Source organism: Balaenoptera physalus (genome assembly GCF_965194825.1).
Source record: "Balaenoptera physalus genome assembly, chromosome: 2".
NCBI lineage: Eukaryota > Metazoa > Chordata > Mammalia > Artiodactyla > Balaenopteridae > Balaenoptera > Balaenoptera physalus.
Window position 1 is genome coordinate 83019305 of NC_138883.1, and position 22247 is coordinate 83041551.

The 22247-nt window shown below is 39.1% G+C and overlaps 1 long non-coding RNA gene across 1 annotated transcript in view; it reads right to left on the minus strand.

The window, feature by feature from the left end:
* Nucleotides 1-2959: 2959 nt before the first annotated feature.
* LOC309651117 overlaps nt 2960-22247 on the minus strand; it is a 232692-nt gene continuing 213404 nt past the window's right edge. The window contains exon 5 of the long non-coding RNA XR_014257934.1: nt 2960-11328. This is a non-coding gene — a long non-coding RNA (uncharacterized lncRNA). The remainder of the gene's footprint in view (nt 11329-22247) is intronic.

Consider the following 22247-nt stretch of genomic DNA (forward strand, 5'->3'; position numbering starts at 1 on the left):
GCTTTGGTAGTCAAAGAAACTCTTGTCCTGTGAATTGTCTCCATTAGCATCAAAAAACTCCACTACATTGGGAATGGCCAGGAGAAACCCCAGGAGGATAAAGTCAGGCTGATGAGACAGCTATTCTGCTTTCCCAGTGGTGATAAAGGCACAGCTCTGGGAAAGCCAGTTCATCTGCTGGGAGTCACCAAGTGCTAACAGGGTGATAATGGGAAAATATCAGGAAAAAAGTCCCTTCTGAGATGGCCTCAGAAGGCTTCACGAGAAAGTGGACCACCAAAGAGCACAGGCTCTTTTCTATAGAAAAAGGAAGTCTGTACGTATGCTCCTCTTTGCTTCTCTCTGACCTAGTTGGTTCCTATCAAAACAAAAATCTTTTCCTTTGAATTTGATCTGACTTGAACCTGGGCTGTATCCCACTTACGGTATTTGTGGGGACTCCAGAAAGATACTCTCTTTTCCAGTGGAGGTCCATATAAGGCAATGGCACCTGGCCTTAAAGGATTGTGGTCAAGGGCAGATGCAGGCTTCCTGGACTTGACACTGGCCACCATTAATCATGAATCAAGCCTTCATCTCCTAAGGGCACTGGCCTTTTCTATATCTAGATTGTTTAACCAGAGCTATACTTATCCCCTGGGGAAGGGGAGTTGCTTAGAGATCATTGAGTTCTCTTTCTGGATTGACTCCTAATTATTAAGCTTTGGAAGAAGCAAGTTATTTTCATGACACAATTCCATAAAATTGAATATATATATATATATATATATATATATATATATATATCTCCACATGTTTTAATTCTATTTTTCCATTCACCACTATATTCCTGACTTTTTTTCCCCTTCTTTCACATTAATTCAATGACACAACCTACTGGATTCTCTTTATTGCTCTCTCTTCCTTCTGTATCACTCACACACATTTGTTCCCAGGTATCCTCTGGCTTATATACTTCTTCATCCAAACTTCTTATTTAAAAAATCTCATGGTACTTTCTCTCAGTTACATTTTCTTGCACTTATCCTCTCACTCAACATCTCTCTCTTTCTCTCACACACACACTCATGTCAGCTCACCAGATCTCAGTTCACTCTTGGTTCCCTGGGCTGGCATTTAGTCTCCAGTGAGTGTGGTCACTGATTTTCTTGCTACCAATAGCCACAGGCATAACACAAAAGTGGGCTGGGGCTAGATGGAATAGACTAGACTGTGGTAGGACTAATTGACAGAACACTGGGAGGAAGGACATCTCCTAAGCATCTTCATTTGGGGGCTAAGGATGTGCTGAGGCAGCAGGAGAGTATGAAAAAGCACGTCCAATGTCAGCAGCCTGACCTAGCGATCAGGATATGGAAAACCACCATCAAGGTGGGCAGGGTATGTGGATGTGCTGCAGTCGGGAGGGTGTTGGAAGGAAGCGGAAGTAAGAAAAGTTAGAAAGAAACTATCATGAATTGGGTACTTATGGGTTAGGCACTGTGCTCTAATAGTTTCTAATATTTCTTGCTGAATTTTTACAACAAATCTCTGAAGGAGATGATTGTTATTGTGCAGATGAAGAAACTGAGGTTTAGAGTAGTTAATAATTAACCATATTTGCATATAGTAAGTAGAGGATTTAGGCCCACTTCTTGGAGCAGCCATTTGAATATATTTGTTTTCATTTTGTATATTCTTGTTCCCATTCCTATTTGGTATGGACTGGAGAAGATGGGAGAAGAGAAATACTGTGCATTGTTCTTAGGAGGTGGTACTTGGCTTCAGGAGAAGCTTCAAAGCCTCTCTAGTTGAGAATGGAGGCTGAATGGAAACTCAGGGGCAGAGCTGATACCCCCTCGTAAGCAAGGATTGCTCAGTTTTGCTCCTGCCTTCCAGATACGTACTTCCTCAAAAGCAAAGCACTGTTTTAAAAACAAACAAACACAAAGCCTTGAGAGGAGGTTTTTGTTCATGTTTAGTCATGACTTCTGGGGATGGCAATGACCTGGAGGTTGGAGTGGGGATGTGTAGAATGACAGTGAAACTGGAATATGGAGGAAAGTGTAAGTTAGTGACTCTCTACGCTCCTGTGAGGAAGGAAATACAAGCATTGCATTGGGGCTATCCTTAGTAAGATGCCAACTCAATCAATGGAAAAGCTACCAAACAATTATAATTTTTCCATGTGATATCAAGGAACTGAATCAAATTGTTTTAGACTCAACCTGTCAAAGAAATCCACTGTTCTGGCATCAGAAACTACTCCATCATTAAGCTGTTTCTCTGCATGTGTGTGAGTGTGTGTGTGTGTGTGTGTGTGTGTGTGTGTGTGTGTTTAAAGCCTACTTTTAAGGTAAATTTCTGAGCCTAGAGTTCAAAACATCGACAAATGACAGGACTGCACATGACCTAGAGTTTGAGCTAGGTACAGTGGCTGAATAGAAATTTGTGTTGTTTCCCTTGGGGAGAGAATTAGTGTTTTTGGTATAGGAAGAGTTAGTATTTGATGAACAAGAAGGATAAACTCTGTAAAAGAATGCTTTATGTCCACCAGATGGTCCTCTTCCTCCAACGGCCACAAATAGACTACAACTGAATTCTAAGTCATGGAAGTATGAGCCTCAAGCCTTTTCCTTTCCAGCTCGATAAAGATGAACACTGTGACCCTGGAAGCCATGTGTTATAGAGAGAGAAGCCACAAGAAGGAAGGAGCCACGATCCCTGAATCACCACCTGAAGAAGATTGAAAACTCTTGTTTTGGATTTCGAGTAAAAAATAGACTTCTATCATGTTTGAGCCATTTCTTTAGAGTGCAGGTATTTATGTGTTTTATGTCAGACCTTCATATAGAGATTAAGCTCTCAAGTTTAATGTGAGTCCTGGAAAGAAGAAGCTCTAAGCTCTCAAGTTTAATGTGAGTCCTGGAAAGAAGAAGCTCTCAAGTTTAATGTGAGTCCTGGAAAGAAGAAATTTTATGTCAGACCTTCACATAGAGATTAAGCTCTCAAGTTTAATGTGAGTCCTGGAAAGAAGAAGTCTACACCAGGAACACCATCTACAGCACACCTAACTGGTGTTACAGAGTTCTACTCTCACTCAGAGGAGCTGTTCTGCCTCACCCAGGATCCATCATAGAAAGCTGCTACTTAGAGCCCTAGGGCATTCATCACCGCTCTTTATATTCTTGTGCTCTGTGGATACTGCCTTGCTTTGAACACACAGTAACAGAAAAATGGGATCAAAACTCCTCTAGGACACACAGCCTGCTCTCCGTAGGAAATCACAGCTCTTGAAAGCCACAGCCAGTTCCCTCGGCAGCTCTGTGTTCAACTGTGTTCTCAGGCCCCATGTGTTGGAAAGATATTATCCCCAGTAAACCTCAGATTAAAGATAACAAATGAGAATTTGTTCTGCATTTTTGGAAGATGCCTTTCTCTTCCAATACTCCCCTAAAGCTAAGGCCTCCTGGGAAGGTAATATGAAAAGAATTCATTTCTAGCTAGACTAGAGCTGTCCAGTAGAAATATAAAGTGAGCCACAAATGTAATTTTACATTTTATAGCAGTAACATGTATAAACATGTGAAATTAATTTAAATAATATACTCTATTTAATCCAGTGCATCCAAAATATCATCATTTCGACATGTTATCTATATATCTGTCTATCTGTCTATCTATCGGTCTTTTTCCAGGCATTTTTGATGTAACTTCTGCAAAGAAGTTGGAAGGCTAGCAAAGTATGGTTGGACAATATTTGGTGTCAGATATCCTAGCTATGCCCACCTAACTATAGAGTGCCTTTGGGAAACCTCTCTGAGTCTCTGTTTTCTCAACTCTAAACTGAAGATAGTGCTATTATTCTCTAAGGATTTTGTGAGGAATGACAGGAGATAGTCTCTATGACGGGCCTAGTATAATGCCTGGCACAGAAAGGTTCTCATACGCCATATGAAGAAATTTCAATTTTATCTTAAAGGCAACAGGGAGCCAGTGAGGACTGAAAATAAAGAATGATAGGATCAGATCTTCCCTATATAAGGCAATTACTGGGGAAAAAAAGCTAAAAACATTTTGTTTTTCTTATAGCCAAGCTTTGTCCCAAAAAGAAGTGTTTGCTTCCAAATCTTTCAAATCTTTGCGTAAAAAAGAAAAGAATCTTGGCTAAACTTCAGACTGAATTTTTTTTTGTATACCCAGAGGTATCTCTGAATGAATAAAATTTAACATATCATTAGGCACTTCTACCTCTTGCATTTAGGAATATAAACTTGTCTTAGGATAATGCGCACAATAATATTACAGGCATTAGTTAAAATATAACTTTATTACTCTTTCTGGTGTTGCTTTACCTCCACTGGGTTTCAGTATATCCTCCTGGACCTCTTTAATGAGAGAAATGATGACTCTAGACCAGATGGTTCTAGACCAAATGGCTCTAATGGCCTTGTCCTTTCAGTTCCATAGTCTCTCTGGCAAACAGTGAGAAATTCAATTGAAAGAGAATTGAAAAAAACTGAACTTTATAACTGAAAGATATCAATTGAATGGATTCATTTTCAGAATGATCACACCAAGAAAACTCTAGTTGAAACTCTTATTTGCCCTTTAGCAAAAATCGTAACAAATGAGTATGTCTTCTCATTTGAAAGAGCTTATTCTTTTTAAGACCTTAATCTTGGAGAAGTTTACCAGCTCCAGTGGCAAATGTCATAAAGTGCTGGGGGAATCCGACTCTGGACCTACCCTATACTGTTTGCAGCAACAAGGGACATCCCAAGCCTAAAGCCAAGGATATACACAATCTGCTCAATTTATTGGCCCTGTTAGGTACAGAGTGTATGCCGATCCAGGGGGAATAGAAAATGTGACAGTGTCACTATAAACTAGCTGCAGAGACAGCCCTCACGCATTAATTTACAGACTAATTAAGAACCTGCAACGTAATGATTACTGAGTACACTACATATAGCTTTTGTAACTTGTGTGCTTAAACCAATTAGATACATTTAACGGGATCTTGGAAAACATTATCCAAATCTGAAATGTGTGCGCATAGAAAATCAATGAACCCCAGCCAAAGATGTATGAGGGCTAAGACAGATCACTAAGATTTTAACCATTCAAATTGAGATTAGGCATGTAAAAAAAATGTAAATGTATAAATTATTATTTAAACTAGAGGGGTTACTATTAAATAACTCCTTTAATGACAGTACTTTGCAATGAATGCTTTCCTATGAGAGAAGATTGAACCATCTGACATTTTGCAGAGTAAACTTCAGCAGAATCTGAGAGTTGGCCAGACCCAAGAAGCCACAAACCATCATACAACTCCAACATTTGTTTATAATCGTAAAAGTGTTTCCTCCATTCTTCTCAGTCAAGGTCAGGTTAAAACATGGAAGTATACCATCTCTATGTATTTTAAGCTTCAGAACCCAAAGTTCTTCAGAAAATGAAAGGACTCACTCTGCTACAGTTAACCCTTGAAAAGTAATTTGAGATTGTTCCAAGCACAGAAATGTTCCTGTATTCAGAGAGGTAGTTTAATGAAAATAATGATTTCACTTGCCAACATTATGAATAAACGATGTTTCCTTATTGCCAGTAGAGGTTTATGAAAATCTTCATGTACTTTCTGAAAATGGGATTTCTGATGGAGTCGTCATGCTGTCTTGACTCCCAAGAATATTCCCAATGTGAACATAATGCATATTCATGGTCCCTTTGCCTAGAGCATGAGAGAAATCACTCTGGAACTAAAATAAGTTGTCTTTATTCAAAATGGAAATCAGTAACAAAAGCTTTACCTAATAATGCCTATTGCCAATAATTAACCGATTAAAAACTCTAAACTTCTATGTATAAGATGCTGTCCTTGACACCAGAGAACTGACCACAAAATATTTGTATTTTCTAGGCCATCCTACCCGAAAGATAAACATGAGGAAACACCACTACTTCTCTGGTTCTGACCTCTAACATTTTGGGGGAACTTCAAACATCTCTCAAATTCCTCCCAGACATATCTGGAAGTCCTTACAGGTGACTGGCAGGTGCTTTGTGTATTGAGCATCTGGGCTACCATGTGATGTCTGTTCTTCTCCTCCTCTCCAGAGCCGAGCCACAGAGCCGGGGTCCCCCATCTCCACCTGTGCCTAAGGCCTGCACAGAGACTACTGGTACCCAATATTACAGGAGGCATGCCCAGATTCTAGCACTCATGTTACCAAAACCTGGAACCCTCAACATACGTAAGAGATGTCAGTAAAACAACTCCTTGGGGTTTTAGCTTGCTTTTATTTTTTAAATCAAATTTATCCTAAATCTCAAACAAAAGCCTGGAGTTGCTGAGAATCTATGGTTCAGTTACAGTGCTCAGAATCATCACTGCTCTTGGCATGAACTGGGTATATCTTAGTTCCTTCTTTTCTTAGGGCAAGTTCTTTCCCAAGGGTCCTCTTGGTCACTTATGCAAACAGACAGCTGAGGAGCCTTGACATTTTGTTCTCTAAGCAGGCCTGATTTCTAAGGAGAGCACAGCTTCAGATTTGGCTTGGCCCTGATTAACAGTACAATCCTACCTGCCTTCAAAGGCCATATAGTCTAGATGTGATAGGCACATAGATTGACCAATTATTCCAATGTACTGTGCTAAGTGATACAGTGAAATTATATCATAGGAGTCATTTAACTAAACTTGGAGATTCCCAATGGACTTCCTGGGAGACATGGTGCCCAGTTTGATACTTAAAGCATGAACACATTATATTTTCATTCCATTTTCAATGATGCCAAATTCCCCTTCCCAATCAAGATGAATTAGAGAAATGTGAGAAATTAAAATAGAGCCCCAGAGCCACAGGGGCTCCAGTTTCTGGAAACGGGTTGTGATCGCCACGTCATGGCCTGGGAAAGGCAGATAAAGTCACTTCAGGACAAACTTCTAGTAGCTGCTGTGGAGACAATTACCTCAAGTCTTCAGCTGAACAATTCAGACCTATCTTGAAGTTTAGTGGTCCTCTCTGGACCACTGGCAAACTGCCCTGAGCAGGATGCCCATTAGATGCGTGGAGCTTGGTTAGTAGGACCTCCATGAGTGAGGGGTAATGAAGGACAACAGGAATGCCACATATTTTCTCTCCCTGTCTAATTTCTGAATAAATTTCAAGTCACATATTTTCTATGAGTGCATCTGCCAAATTTTGTCTCTAATATTTCCCCAAGACTTGCTTCCACAGTTGATTCAATAGTTAGCAATGAACTCAAAGCTCAAGTAGTTTTATTTGGGAATCCTTTATAGTTTTCTAAATTCTAAAAGAAATTATATAGCCTAAAGGAGACAGTTGCTGGTATTCTGATGGAGCTGATCTTTATTTCAAAGGTGAGCCAGGTAAAAACAAACAGTACTGTGACCCATTTGTACCCAAATAAAATGTAGCAGATTTTATTTTTAACATAAAACTATGGACTATTTTCATATTTTTCTATGAACAATTCTAAAGTGAATCTTCTCAAACATTTTGGCTTCTGGGAGGATTAGACTGAGTTTTGGTTCTATCCACATAGGATTGAGGAGGAAGCTTTGAAGTATGGAGTTCAGGCTTGGTCTAAGGCATTAACACATGGCATCATCTCCAAAACTCAGTATGAAATGCTCGTGCAGGAGACTCTTTAGAAGCAAAACTAAGGAATAAAGCACCTCTGACCACTTTATACATCTCCAAACTGAGCTTTACCCAGTTGCCATTAGGGTTCTGGTTCTTCTTTTTTTTTACCTTCTTAAAATCACACAAACACAGACACACACATACACACATATGCACAATATCATTCACACAGAGCCTGGCAGAGCAGTGAGCAATGTCTAGTCTCTGAAAAACATTTTGTTAGGAACAGGCAGAGGGAACCCAACTCGGGAAACAGCATATAGAGAAGTTGCTGTGTTAGCCGACTCAGCCTGCTGGGAGTGTTTCCATTGCCCAGAAGGAGGTCCAGAGAAAGGAGAGGGCTCCCACAAGATGGAAGCCTTGTTATTTTATTTTATTTTTTTATTTTTGCAAGATCATCACTCTCAGTGTTGCAAGAGTATGGTTTGAAGTGAGCTGCCCATCCATTAGTCACCTCCTGTCAGCTGTCACCCAACTCACGGAATGGAAAGAACACTAGGGCATTGGGTCTAAATTGGCCGAGGGATAGGAAACACGGAATGGTCCTAAATGGAAAGTATTCAGGTTCAAAACAAGTTTGTAGGGGGAAACCATACAGGAATCCATGTGAGGCAGCCTAGAAATGTTTACATAAAAAGCAGCAAAAGTTGGGGAGAAAGAAACACCAAAAGAAGAAAGAAGTCCAAACTCATGGATGTCCTCAAATCTAAAGAGGAATTTCAGCAGTTAAATGTTCAGCAAGTGTCTGGGAGACAGGAGCAGGAAGTTTTGTAGTACCAGTTAGGAGATACATATAAAGGACTTCTAATCTGGAGAATGAAAAACTAAAATTGAAATACATGGTAAGGTTGTGTTAAACAAGAGATTTTGAACTTATTTTAAAAGGAGCAAATCAAAATAAAGCATAACAACAGCAACAAACTGTTTCTTTAAACTAAGACCCTGTGGTTTCATTCCTGTTTCCTTTATTTTACCCCTGAAATCAAAGGGATGGGTCTTTTGCTTTCTTGATTTTTCTTCCCAAATCAGAAAGAAACAAAGATAAATATTAGAGAAATATGTGAGAGAGAAAATGTGCTGTGGAGAAGTTTTTAGAAACAGGGCAAAGGAACAGAAAACTCTCTACTAATAAATTGCTCTAAAGAAATGTCATCTTAATATTTGCTAGTTATTTTAATAAATATATACTTAAAGTTCCAGATTGGAATAATTAGTATAATGGGTAACATTTGAATTGTCAAAACAAACTAAAAGTGTAAGTACTATTTTTGTCCCCTTTCACAAGGAGGAAACTGAAGTTAAGCAACCTTCTTGGGATCACACAGTTTATGTAGAAGCAGCTGGGGCTTGAACCCTGGTCTGTCTCATGTGAAAGTGCATGTAATTAACCATGAGCATAAATATTCACTCAAAGTCAGTGTCTCTTAGTTTCATTTGAACTGTCCTGAACTTGTCTTAGCAATGACATACTCACATTTCTGGAAACACAATGAAGAAAAGTTTTTGCTGAAATTGCAAAACAACCTTCCTACGGAAGATAACATTAAACCTTCGAGGCACTGGCTGCTAGAAGTGATATCATTGACGAGTGATGGGTGGGACACTAAGCCAGCCATGCAAATGCCACTCTACTGCCTGATACCCCCATGCTTCTCTGTGACAACACTTGTAACCCTCATTCCAAGTCCTGACACAGCATGGGCTGCATAGTAGATGTACAATACACACTTTGCATTCAGTAGTTATTTCTGAACTGAAGTGAACATCTTCCATCAAATATTGGCTCAAGGGTCACCTGACCTCCTTGAAGCCATCTATGGTAGTCATGACAGTCACACCTGTCTCAATTCATTCTAGGCTCTTTTCCATTTGGCCCTTTGCTAGCTCTAATTTATGTCACAAAGCTTAACTAAGGATTACATGAGATTCATGTAATTAAAAATATTCTGGAAGATATAAATTTCTATGTGGATATTAAGCACTATTATCATTGTATATACTGCCACACCCTTGGTAGTCATGCTTATGAATCTGTGTTTGTATTTCACATACATTGAGGCATACTGTAGGCCAAACAACTAACACTTGATTTAATCTCACAACAACTTTCATAGGTAGTTAACTTGGCCCTGCTTTTACCAGTTAAGAATGTAAGGAGTAGAGAAGTTGTGAAAGGTTAGCTGCAATATAACAAACCCCGAAGTCTCTGGTTATTAACAAGACCTACTTATGAAAGTAGGTTTCATAAGCAAGATTTCCGCCTGTGGATTGCCCTTGGTACTGGTCTTTCTGTGTATCCTATTTAGTAAGTCTCCTCTAACTCTATGGTAGAGTCCCCAGATCCTTGAAGTTAGGTGTGGCTAACTGGCCAATGAAACCAACAGGCACCAGGACAGGCGGGGGCACAAAGTGAGGGGAAGCGACATGTGTCATATCAGGTGGAAGCCTTAAAGAGCCACTGTGTGAATTTCCACAATGCCAACCACTGCCACCATGACTGATGATGCGCCACAGGATGGAGCTGCCATGAGCCTGTGCCCCTGAGAACTGGCAGGTAAAGAAGAGCTCCCAGTTGACCCATGATGATCATAAAGCATAAGTGAGGAATAAGCCTTGGTTGTTAATAACCAGAGACTTGGGGGTTTGTTACCTTGCAGCTAACTTAGTCTCTCCTGACTGAGATAAAAATCCAGCTCTTTTCTGGACATGGTCACTGTTGGAACGGAGGAATAGGAAACCAGAAGGGTGGCTGGATCTCATTAGGGGCAGTAAGCTTTTCTCAAGCTTCCCTTAGGAATATTGCATTAAAGGAAAATGAGTACCCTTCAGGAAACCTGAATGCATAATGCAAACAAGGATACACAAGTGCTTTACAAATTATAAATCACTCTGCAAATACTAGTTATAACAACACTTAGGTCTCACCTGCAATTGTAGCCATGATTACATGTTTTCCCGTTTTGTAAGTCCATAATATTTACTCAGCTCCCACTAAAGAAATGTACTTATTTACAGTGTTTGTGGACAAGTCAAAGAGATCAGAGATAACTTTCCTAATCTATGTAGCAAACCAAATGTACATGAGGAAGACTAAGGCCACTTGGTAGAATATGTAAAATTTAAAATGAGTGTCTCTCTGTTACCCTTTTTCTTATTCATAAACTCCAGAGATACTACAGGAGAGATAAGCTCTTCTCCCTCCACACCATGAACACAGAAAGTGGAGCACAGCATGGGGCTAGTAGTTTGCTTAGGAAGGGACAGGGATGCCACTACGGGACTCTCACTGCCTCTTCCCTTTGCTCCTCTTGGCACCATGACAGGCAGAGGTGCACAGACTCTGTAATTGTTTTGTTTATGCCAACCCTTTTATAAGGAATAAACTTGAGGCTTAGTGATATATCGTTAGGTTGGAAGGTGGCATTATTAAAACTTCCTAATCCCCACGCCTACAAGATTGAGATATTAAGAGCATATTTTTCTAAATGGCAATGGAAGTATATTAAAGCTTACTAATAAAGATGTAAGTCCCTAAAATTCGAGAAAAGACAAGCAATGATAATATAAACTCTTCTTCTTGCCACTTAGAGGGGAAAGGCTTGTTCAGCGTAGCTGGCCTCAGTTAGAAAGAACAGCCACATTAGATAGAATGTGTGGTTCTCACCTATGGCTTCTGGGGGGAAAAAAAAAGTCTAGACTTAGTCTCTAGAGGCAGATATTGGAACTTGGTCTTTTAGCTTCTGGTTAGTTCTATTGCTACCAAACAAGGAGAAAGCAAGATTTCCTCCTGTGGATTGCCCTTGGGACTGGTCTTTCTGTTTATCCTATTTAGCTAGTCTCCTCTATGAGTTTTCAGAGCTTCATGCACGCTGTGAGCTGTTTCTCAAACAAGAACCCATTTCCTAGAGGGCACGAAGCAGAGGCCCCCCATATAAGGTACAGCCACACCACATGCTGCTCAGAGTCTAGGCTTGTCAAACTTCAAATGGTGCCCCTGGCTGAGTCTCATCTCAGGCCTGTACCACTTTCTCATAGTCACTCATCCTCCAGGGGGAAAGTGCTCTCCCTGATTTCCAACCATTTTCTTCCTGACAGTCAACCTCCACAGACAACACCCACCCTCTCCCGTTTCTTATCCAAGTCACCCCTTCCTTCCTTTACTTTTCTCTGGTTCTCGCTTGAGATGGTTTTACTTCACTCTACCCCATTCCATCACATACCCGGATTCACGCACCAAGTAAACGTCCATGTGGACAAAGCGACTGCATTTCTGTAAGTAACTCCAACCAAAAAGTTCTACCTAGAATGGGTAGAATTAGGAAAGAAATTATGCAGACATACCACACCCTTTTCCTGAGATAGACTAATGATTCTTGGAAATATTTTACTTACTTATACCCTCCTTTGTTCCCAAAAGGATTCAGGGCAGCATCTCTGAAAATAAAACTCAGGCCTTCTTTGAAGTCTAGGGTAGCACATGTTGCTGATGTTTGTCAAAAAAAGTAGCAGTTCTTACATGAGTAAGGCACCCTTCCATTTTTATGTTAATACACAGCAAAGAGTTAATATTTAACTTCAAACTGCTCCTGAAACCTTGTGTGAATAACCTTGTCTAGAAAAATGATCTATATCTCAATTTATATGGTTTTGAGAATTATCACATGTAAACTCTAAGTAAAATGAGAAAAGGAAGATTCTGGAGAGACGCAGATGGGAGAGAGAAACAGCATAACTGCCACAGAAAATGAACTTTGTCTAGGGTTGTCTGGGGTCCTGGATTATCAAGATTGTCTGAATTCTGGTTGTTTCCCTGCCACTGTAGCTTGGAAAGGCTTGTCGAGATGTCCACTGTTCCACATTGGATAAATATGTCCCATGGCTGGACCATTTGAGTTCAGCGAGGCCAGGAACTTAAGTGTTGGCCTTCAACTGTTTAATGAATAAAAAGCAATGAAACTGCTTGAGGGTAAAGATCACTGGGATGGGTTTTTCTTGCTCCTTTGGGAGAAATAAACCAAAGTGTTCAACAAAACCACAACTGACTGACTTTCTCACGGGTTTAGAACATGGATACCTCATTCCCAGAGCTCACTCAGTCATCCCTCAGATTGGACATAATGTTTGATTTTGCAAGGTCATTTTGCCACCATGAATTTCTCCTAAACTCTTAAGTAGAGACAACATCAGCAGGGAAAGTGCTGCAAGACCCTTGTCAGCACTGGGAGGGATTTGGGAGTTTTTACCATTGCCTCTTTCTCTTTCTCACATGTGATCACTGACTAGAGGTGAACTAAGTCCTTCTCGGGGTGGGGCAAGAGGCATGTCTAAGGATGCGTTTCCCTATAATTTTGTCTTTCATTTACTTTTTATAGTTCTGCAGTCAGCTCAGAGGACTCCAGGGACCTTGAGACTAGAGCACAAGATCTTGACATACTGCAAATAAAGGCAAAGGCAGTGAGCAATCTCAGCTCAGCACAGCTGAGAAGGCAGGGGTCAGGCCTGGAAGTCATCAGATGAAAAACTCAGAGCAAAAGTTAACATGAAAATATTGGCAGCTGGTATACCACCAAAACCTCAGCAATTCATTCCTTGCATCCTCCCTGACTTTCCAGACCATTAGCTCTCAATCTGAATTCAAAGTTAGGAAAGGATCCTCCTCTTTGCAGAGATCTTATGAGTTCCTGGTACTCGCTAAAGTAGAGTGTCATTCACTCTGATCCACCTTCTCTTTAGGGTACAGGTTGATTCCTTGCAAGCCCTAGTGATGCCTCGGTCTAGCCTACACGGGTCACAGGCCAAGGAATCAGACTCACTTACGTCCCTCAAAAATCTCACTTAAGGGCTGAATACTTACAACATATAAATATCAAACAGCCATTCGTCAGCTCTACATGCAAATAAGTCACCATCCAGAGAGAGGCTATTTCAATGAGAACCGATAAGGGAGGTTGGTTAAGCTGTCTCCAAAAAGTCAGTGAAGTTTGAGCAAGGATAAAGGGAGGTTTCCCTGTTAGGAAATGGAGGGGAAAAGGAAAATTCCCTAAATAAGAAAAAAATTAGGACAAGGCCACCCAAGTAGAGACACCCCTAAAAAGACTGGTCAGTGTGAGTTGACACTGGAGCAGATGCTAAAAGAAATGGCAAACTCTCTTTCCCAGAGGTCAGCCGGCACCTGAGGCCCAGCATTGGGGTTATTAGGCCATAGCTGAAGCCTTCCTGGCTCAACTTCTCTCCCTGAAGGTCTCTTGCTACCCAATAGGCCAACAGCTGCTAAATCTAACTGAACAAGATAAATTATGTAATCTTCCTCTCTGGGGATTTTATGATTAGGGGAGATTTGTAGAGACCTCAGAAGCGCCAGTCTCAAATTACACACTAGATTAACATCCACTCCTTCATAATTTTATACTCTATCTCTTAGGTAGAGTTCACCTGATTTTCAGTGAAAAGAGAGGTGGCCTGAAAAATACTCAAAGACATGCTGTAGTTAAATAAGAGCTGAAAGTTTCAGCCTACACGTTCCTTTTTAAATGAAGATCCTAGTGCAACTAAAATAGGATGATTCTATTCTAACACATGTAAAGATATTTATCATAGTTGGCAGAACAGAATCATTTCTTCTCAGTGAAATTATTTTGTTCCTCTCTCAATGTTTATAAAAGTAGAATCTTTAAAAGGCTAAACTATAAAATATTGTCCCACAGCTGGGCACCAAAAATAAGTCATCAAAATTCAAATGGAAACACATTGCCCTGGCTTGTTGATCATAGTGAATAAAGATATAACTAGCTGAAGCTGATGATATCTGACACTAAAAACTGACCCAGCTAATGCATGGCATCAATGGGGTACTGGCTAGCACCACCTTGCAGGAGCTGATTATGTGTGTCTCTTCCCAATTTTATATTCAGTGATCCTACTTAGCAGCTTGAAATTGGCCATAATCAGAGTTTTTAGACAAGGAAATTGGCAAAATCCATAAATCACAACTTTTCTGTTTATACCCCCCACCCCCAGCCAGTTGTTAAACATTTACCAACACGCCATGGCACAGACTTCTACTTTAATCATAGCTGAGCCTAATTTTTAAAAAAGCAATCACATTTATCTGTTGTATGTTATTATACCAACTCATAGGTTCATCAAGAAGATAGCAACAAGATTTCAATTCAGAGGTGGGTATGCAGACAGACAAGATTCTCTCATGACCCCAGGGTTATCTCTCAGTTAACTGACAACAGCTAGCTGGTACCCGAGACTCACCAGCCAGCAAGTGGGAGGCTATGCCCAAACTCAACTTCTCCCAGATCTGAGGGTCCCAAGATCTCTAGATGGTGGCAGCTGGCATTTCCCAGAACTCCCCTTTAAACAGCTGGCACCTAAGCTCAGGTTCTCAGAGGCTGAAGCCCAGATCCTCAGTGTGTCCAACTGTGCCCCAGTCCAAGCATCTGTTTTCTATAGGAAGCCAAGAGGACAGGGATGCATGCATGCACTGGCCCTTCCAGCAGCCTGTGTCAAATAATGCTGCTCACCCAGAGTGTTTGCATAATGATGGGGAGACAGAAGGGTCCTGCAAAACCACTATTCATCCACTGAGTCTACATGGTCTCTGTGGATGGCATCTACCTTCCTATTTACCTAGAAACCAACTCACAAAGAAACCACCTATAAACATAGCCTTCTTTTAAATTCTATTTGCCATCCTTTTTACTCCCCAACCTAGCAGTGCCTACAACATTGTTAACCAAAGTGAACTCTCTCTAATGAGAGAGTAAGTGAACATTTTTTATGACAGTTTTCAACAAGCAAAAGGAAACATTTAGTATAGGGCCTTTGGGTTGAAACAAGCAAACAAAAAAGAAATGGATTCTAGTATTTGCCTGCAACACATTATGAACTGGCAGAGGACAGACCACATTTTCTGTTCATGCAAAATAACCATAATGAAGAATCTCTTTGTAAGTGAAGACCAAAGTAATCTAGGCATTTGGTGTTACCAACACATCCTTCATTTTGCTGCAAACAGTACAACCACATTCCCCCTGACACACACACCACAAATTCACATGCACAATTAAAAGATTTAAAAAATGATGCAGATTTGAATGATCACATCAGTTCTTTTGTATGCAAAAGTCTATATTTGAAAAGGGAGATGAAAAAGAAAAATAAAAAACAAAATTAATAAGCTCCTGGAGTTCAGCCATGAAATATGATTGAGATTAGGAGAAGGGTGAAACTGTGGTCAAGCTCTTGATGCAAAAGCCCTGCTTGCCTGTAACCAGATGTAAATCATAACATCTCCATGGAGATGAGCGGGCAGATGCCCAGTGGTATTTTCATGTCCACATTTAGAGGGTGAGAATTTCAATGGTTTATGGATTCCAAGTCTTTGGGGCCAAACAAGGAATTTTATCTAACATGAAACTCTTCTGGACTCTCTAAACAATGCAGCCTGATTTTTATGGGCTGATCTCAAAAGGCTCCTTTATTTCTCTATAGCAGATGCTTCCCTGGTCTTCTCGTCACTGTGAAGCTATCTCAGGAAGTGAGACATATAACTCTAACCCTAAAAGCTAGCTTGCTATGCCCAGTGTTTCGACATGGACCATCTCTTGTCCCACTGATTTTATGTCATAGTTATTGTTACTTTTCTTCATTTACAGGCACTCAATTGGGAGTGAGATGATTGCATTTGACAACCTTTTAAATTTTATTTTATTATTTATGCGAAAGTAAATGCGACCAGGAATATTATTAGCATTAACGCTTAATACCAAATAAAACTTGGTGACAGGCAAGAAAAATGTTCCAAGAAATCCAAAGACAAAACCTCAAAACCCTAGCATGACATATCTGGGTCTTGAGTGTCCTCTGATTTAAGACATATCATCAAGATAATGCGATGATTATAAGGAACATGGGAGTTGATATTTTAAGAAAATCATGAGGATCTGTGAGCAAGGGTGGAATCAATTTTGATGCTAATAGGGCTGAAGCCATGAGATCCTTCACAGGAAAAGAAGCTACCCTCTCTTTTCTCCTCCATTTTTCTAAATATTTGCAGCCATGACTTCCATATGTGACGAACGCCACAGAAATGTTCAAGATTTTGTTAAGGGGTATGTTGAGATGGGCATTCTCATGTAATGCTCATGAGAGCATAAATTGGTACTTTGAAGGGAGGCAATTTGGCAAAATAAACCAAGAGCCTTACAAATGTTCAATTCTTTGTCCCAGTATTCCTCTACTAAGAATTAGATATGATAGCAAACAAACAAAACACCATAAATTCCCAAGTAGAAGGGAATGATTAAGTATATAAAAACATATCAATAGGAATAAAATAGTGCATTGTTATTAAAAATGTTTTTTTACAGAATACTGAACGTGTTGAGGATTTAAGTTATAATATTCTATCAAGTGCAAAAAAGACTGATACAAAATTGCATATACATTATGTCCTCAATGTACACATATACACATAAATACACACAGACAGACATAGTAGACAAAACACTGGGAAGAAATATGCCAGAGTATTTAAAGTGGTTATTTCAGGATGGAAGAGTGGAATAATGATGAATTGTATTTATTTTTATTTATACTGTGTTATACTTACCAGTGGTTTACATTGAACACTGGTTACTCAATTTTTTCCAGACTTACATTTATAATTGCAAAAGTGATATAGAAATACTATAGAAACATCAAGAATTATAAAAATGTATGAAGTAAACGATGGAAGTACTCTCCCTACTCATTCTCCAGATGTCCCCACTTTAACAGCAGGAAAAGTTTAGAGTTTATCTTTCCAGACTGTTTATGCCTATGTGTGTATACACAAGTACATCCTACTTTGGATATATTTGCGTGTTATTATAGAGAAATATATCATTTTTAATTTACTTTAATTTTTAGAGTTGTTTTAGATTTGCAGCAAAATTGAGCAGAAAGTGCCGAGAGTTCCCACATACCATATCTCTGCCCCCTCCCCTACCACAGACAGCCTCCCCCACTACCAACGCTGCACACCAAAGTGGTATGTTTGTTACAATCAATGAACCTACATTGACACATCACCATCCAAAGTCCACAGTTCACATTAGGGTTCACTCTTGGTACTGTGCATTCTATGGATTTTGACAAATATATAATGATACACATCCACCTTTATAGTATCACACAGAACAGTTTCACTGCCCTAAAAGTTTTTTTGTGCTCCATCTATTCGTCTTTCCCCTCAACCCCTAGCAACCACTGATTTTTTTATTGTGTCCATTGTTTTGCCTTTTCCAAGATGTCATATGTTGAAATAATACAGTATGTAGCCTTTTCAGATTGGCTTCTTTCACTTAGAAATATGAATCTAAGTTTCTTCCATGTTTTTTCATGGCTTCATAGAATATTCCATGTGTACGTGAGAAGAATGTGCAGTCTGCTGTTGTTGGGTGGAGTGTTTTGTGTATGTCTGTTAGGTCCAGTGGTCTATAGTGTTGTTCAATTTCCTTATTGATCTACTATCTGTTGTTCCATCCATTATTGAAAGTGAAGTATTTAAGTCTCCTACTATCATTGTGTTCCTATCCAACCCTTCAATGGATAGAGAAGATGTGGTATATATATACAATGGAATATTACTCAGTCATAAAAAGGAATGAAATTATGCCATTTACAGCAACATGGATGGACATAGAGATTACCATACTAAATAAAGTAAGCCAGACAAAGACAAATATCATATGATATCACTCATATGTGGATTCTAATTTTAAAAAATGATACAAATGAACTTATTTACAAAACAGAAATAGACTCACAGACACAGAAAACAAACTTACGGTTACCAAAAGGGAAATGGGGTGAGGGAGGGATAAATTAGGATTTGGGAATTAACGTATACATGCTACTATGTATAAAATAGATAAACAACAAGGACCTACTGTATGGCACAGGGAATTGTACTCAATATCTTGTAATAATCTATAAGGGAAAAGAATCTGAAAATGAATATATATATTCTTATATATACATATATATACACATACATATATATGTATGTATATACATACATATATATACATACATACATATATACATATATAAATAAAACTGAATCACTTTGCTGTACACCTGAAACTAACATAACGCTGTAAATCAACTACAGTTCAATTTTAAAAAAAAAAGTCTATTAGTTTAATCAAAGATGTTAGCATGTCAGGTATTTGTTCCCCTGTGGCTTCTGGGTGATTTCTGAGAGATGGGGAAATGTCCAATATTAACCTGTCATTTTAAAACCAGACATGAGTGGCTTTTCAAAAATTCTGTAGCCCCTTGTATTTTTACATTTATTAATTATACGTTCATATCCTTGATCATTTCTTTTTTACTTTAGGTATGTTCTTTTAGTAATCAAAAAAATAAAACAAATTGAAAATTAATAAAATATTTTCTCCAAGAAGGGTGGCAGTGACCATGATGTGAGTAGCAAAGTCAGAGCTGTTAGGAAGATGCAGCCTTTAGTCTGATGGGATTTAGTCTTTGAAATGTCCCCATCAGGGTCCATGACCTAAGAAGTCTTCTTTGGTGAGAACTCAGTGGGCTCATTCCTGAGCCTAGCTCATCATCTGGTTATTTTAGGTGCAATTTGAGAAGTATAATGAGAGAGTGAGACATGGGAAAGGTAAGCTTCCCTGAGTGACCTTGAAATTTCTTTTGTAACATCTGTTTTCTTCTCTTTCCCTTGCTGTCTTCCCATCATCAACAGGACTATCAGGGGCCACTTGCTTTGTCATAAGAATTTCAAGAAAATAACTGAATAAAATTTATTTTATTTGGAATGACTTGAAACTTAGATACACTCAGAGCTAGGGTTTAATCTCTTTCTTGCTCAATTATTCAGCATATAGAAAAGGCAAAGCAAGACAAAACAAAACAAAAACGCACTCCTAATTCATACATGCACAGATACCAATGAGCTGAGGTGAAATGATGTCACTTTTCTCTTTCTACTTTTATAACTTCCAAGTCATTTTGGTCAAAATTAAATAAGTCAAATCTCTGATCACAATATAGACATATTACAAATTGTTTTGTATGTCTACATACATGGGGCTGAGTCCAATTTTCCTCTTGATCATTATAGATTAGGAAGAAGTCATAAATTGGGTATAAATTGGGGAGAAGGCATTTAAATAGTTAAATTTAATATTAATATAAATAATATATAATTATATAAATTAAATAACTAAATATTTAAATTTAAATATTGTGGATTATCCAAAACTCTCTAACTATATTCCCTCAGATAGACTATAATAAGACAAGACTAGTTACAGGACTGTTATTTTTCACAACTACCAAAATGCCATCAATTACTGAAGTATTTATGCTCAAACAGAAAAGCACAACGTTGTAATTTTACAATTTCAAGATCTTGAAAACAGATAGTAGACAATATTATCAATCACTTCCAGGTGGTGAGAAGGGAATGAGGAAAAGAAAAATAGGATAGAGTAATAATTCTCAAAAACTTAAAAGGTAGATTAATCACATTATTTCCTTCCTAAAATGTTTGTTCTGGATACAAGTACCCAGCTTACACATGGTTAACACACCATGAAAAGACAATCTATAACCTAAACTACTGCAGATCCTGCCTACATGACTCATATTGCCAGACATTAACTGATTTTGAAGTAGCTGGATTTTCCTCTCTAATTTCAAAATCAGTTTGGCAAAAATTGGAAAAATGTAATGAAAAGCAGAGGAAGATACTCCCAAAACTACATAAATATGCATTTGGAAGTTAGCTTGGGTTATTCACGATAAAAGCTGCAGAAAAATTAGCCTTTGCATTATGAAAAACACTTGGAAAATATTTTTGAAATTTTGGTGACACCCCGTTCTTTGTGAAGAAAATTAATCATAGTAGAAAACACAAGGGAATTTTCAATGAAATGTTTTCTTTCTTTTTTACTGATGCAATATTTGAAATGGGAGCACAGGGCATTTTTCTGAGCAAAGCAGTTGTCAGCAAGCATGACTCTTTTCAGCAAATCAGCTGTGGTCTTCTTTTTTGTTTTTTAATAAATTTATCTATCTATCTATCTATCTATCTATCTATCTATCTATCTATTTATTTGGCTGTTTTGGGTCTCATTGCTGCACGCAGGCTTTCTCTAGTTGCGGCAAGTGAGGGCTACTCTTCATTGTGTGCGGGCTTCTCATTGCGGTGGCTTCTCTTGTTGCAGAGCATGAGCTCTAGGCATGCAGGCTTCAATAGTCGTGGCATGTGGGCTCAGTAGTTGTGGCTTGCGGGCTCTAGAGCGCAGGCTCAATAGTTGTGGCGCACAGACTTAGTTGCTCTGTGGCATGTGGGATCTTCCCAGAGCAGGGATCGAACCCATGTCCCCTGCATTGGCAGGCGGATTCTTAATCACTACGCCACCAGGGAAGTCCCATCACCTGTGGTCTTCTGAACAAATAATTATGGACATCAAATTAAAAGACATGAACTCAGTCTCTGGTTCCAACTGAATTGCAGTCTTTATTATTGAGTAAATAATTTATAAGTCTTTTGCATGTTCTTCATGTGTCCTTCCTCTTTTCCAACAAACACACTTATTTCCAGTAAAGAGGTAAAAGCCTTTGTTGGAATCACATGGAGTCCGGATCAGAGTTGGGACCAGAGCCCAGAGCATCTCCCCTGCTGGCTCAGAGGTTACCTCCTGGTCATGTTACCTGACTTGTTTTTCTTAAGATCTCTGCACCTTAACTTGGTAGCATGGAAAAACTGTTCTGGTTATCACAGCTGGAAAAAGCAGCTCACTGCTATGTGATAGGATCTTGGCCAAGTAGAAGCTAAAGCATGTCGATGACTTCTATCCAAAGGTAATGACTGTTGGCTGTGACCCATGAGTTCCTACCCTCTGGCCTAGGCACTTTACATTTGAGGTTCCCCTGAGTCTACTGGGCTTGTAAGACAGAATCTCTGTGGAAACAGAAGCAACACAACCAAGAGGACTTAGGCAAACATTATGTACAAATTGAGCAACACTCCTACTGGTCATGCTATCAATGACTAATATACCCAAATCAGTGTGGGTGCTTCAAAATCATCCATCAGAGCAACATAAAGGGATTTCTTATTCCCTATTCCTTCCCATTAGTTATTTCTATGACCCTTTCTCTGATGTTCACCAATACATGACAAATCATGCCAATTTGCGGAAAATGACACATAGAGGGGGAGTGAATATTCAAATTGGCTGTTTCAGCTATGGAAATGAGTTAGAACCAAAGGGAATAATTTCAAGTCAAACACTGTCCTTAGTCTTTAAGTTCAATTTTTTTCTTTTGTGCCAGTAATACACGTCCTCCAGGAAACGGAAGAAAAAGAAAGGTTCACCACCCCCCACGATTGACACCCTTCTTCTTGCACACAGCCATTTTTTCCCTTCTCTTGCACTCTCCCCACCTTCTTTCCTCCCTTTTTTCCTTTCTCATCCACTCTCTCCATTCATTTATTCACTCATCCTTTCAACAAATAGTCATTGAGTGCCAGATGATATTCTAGGAGCTTGAATTCAT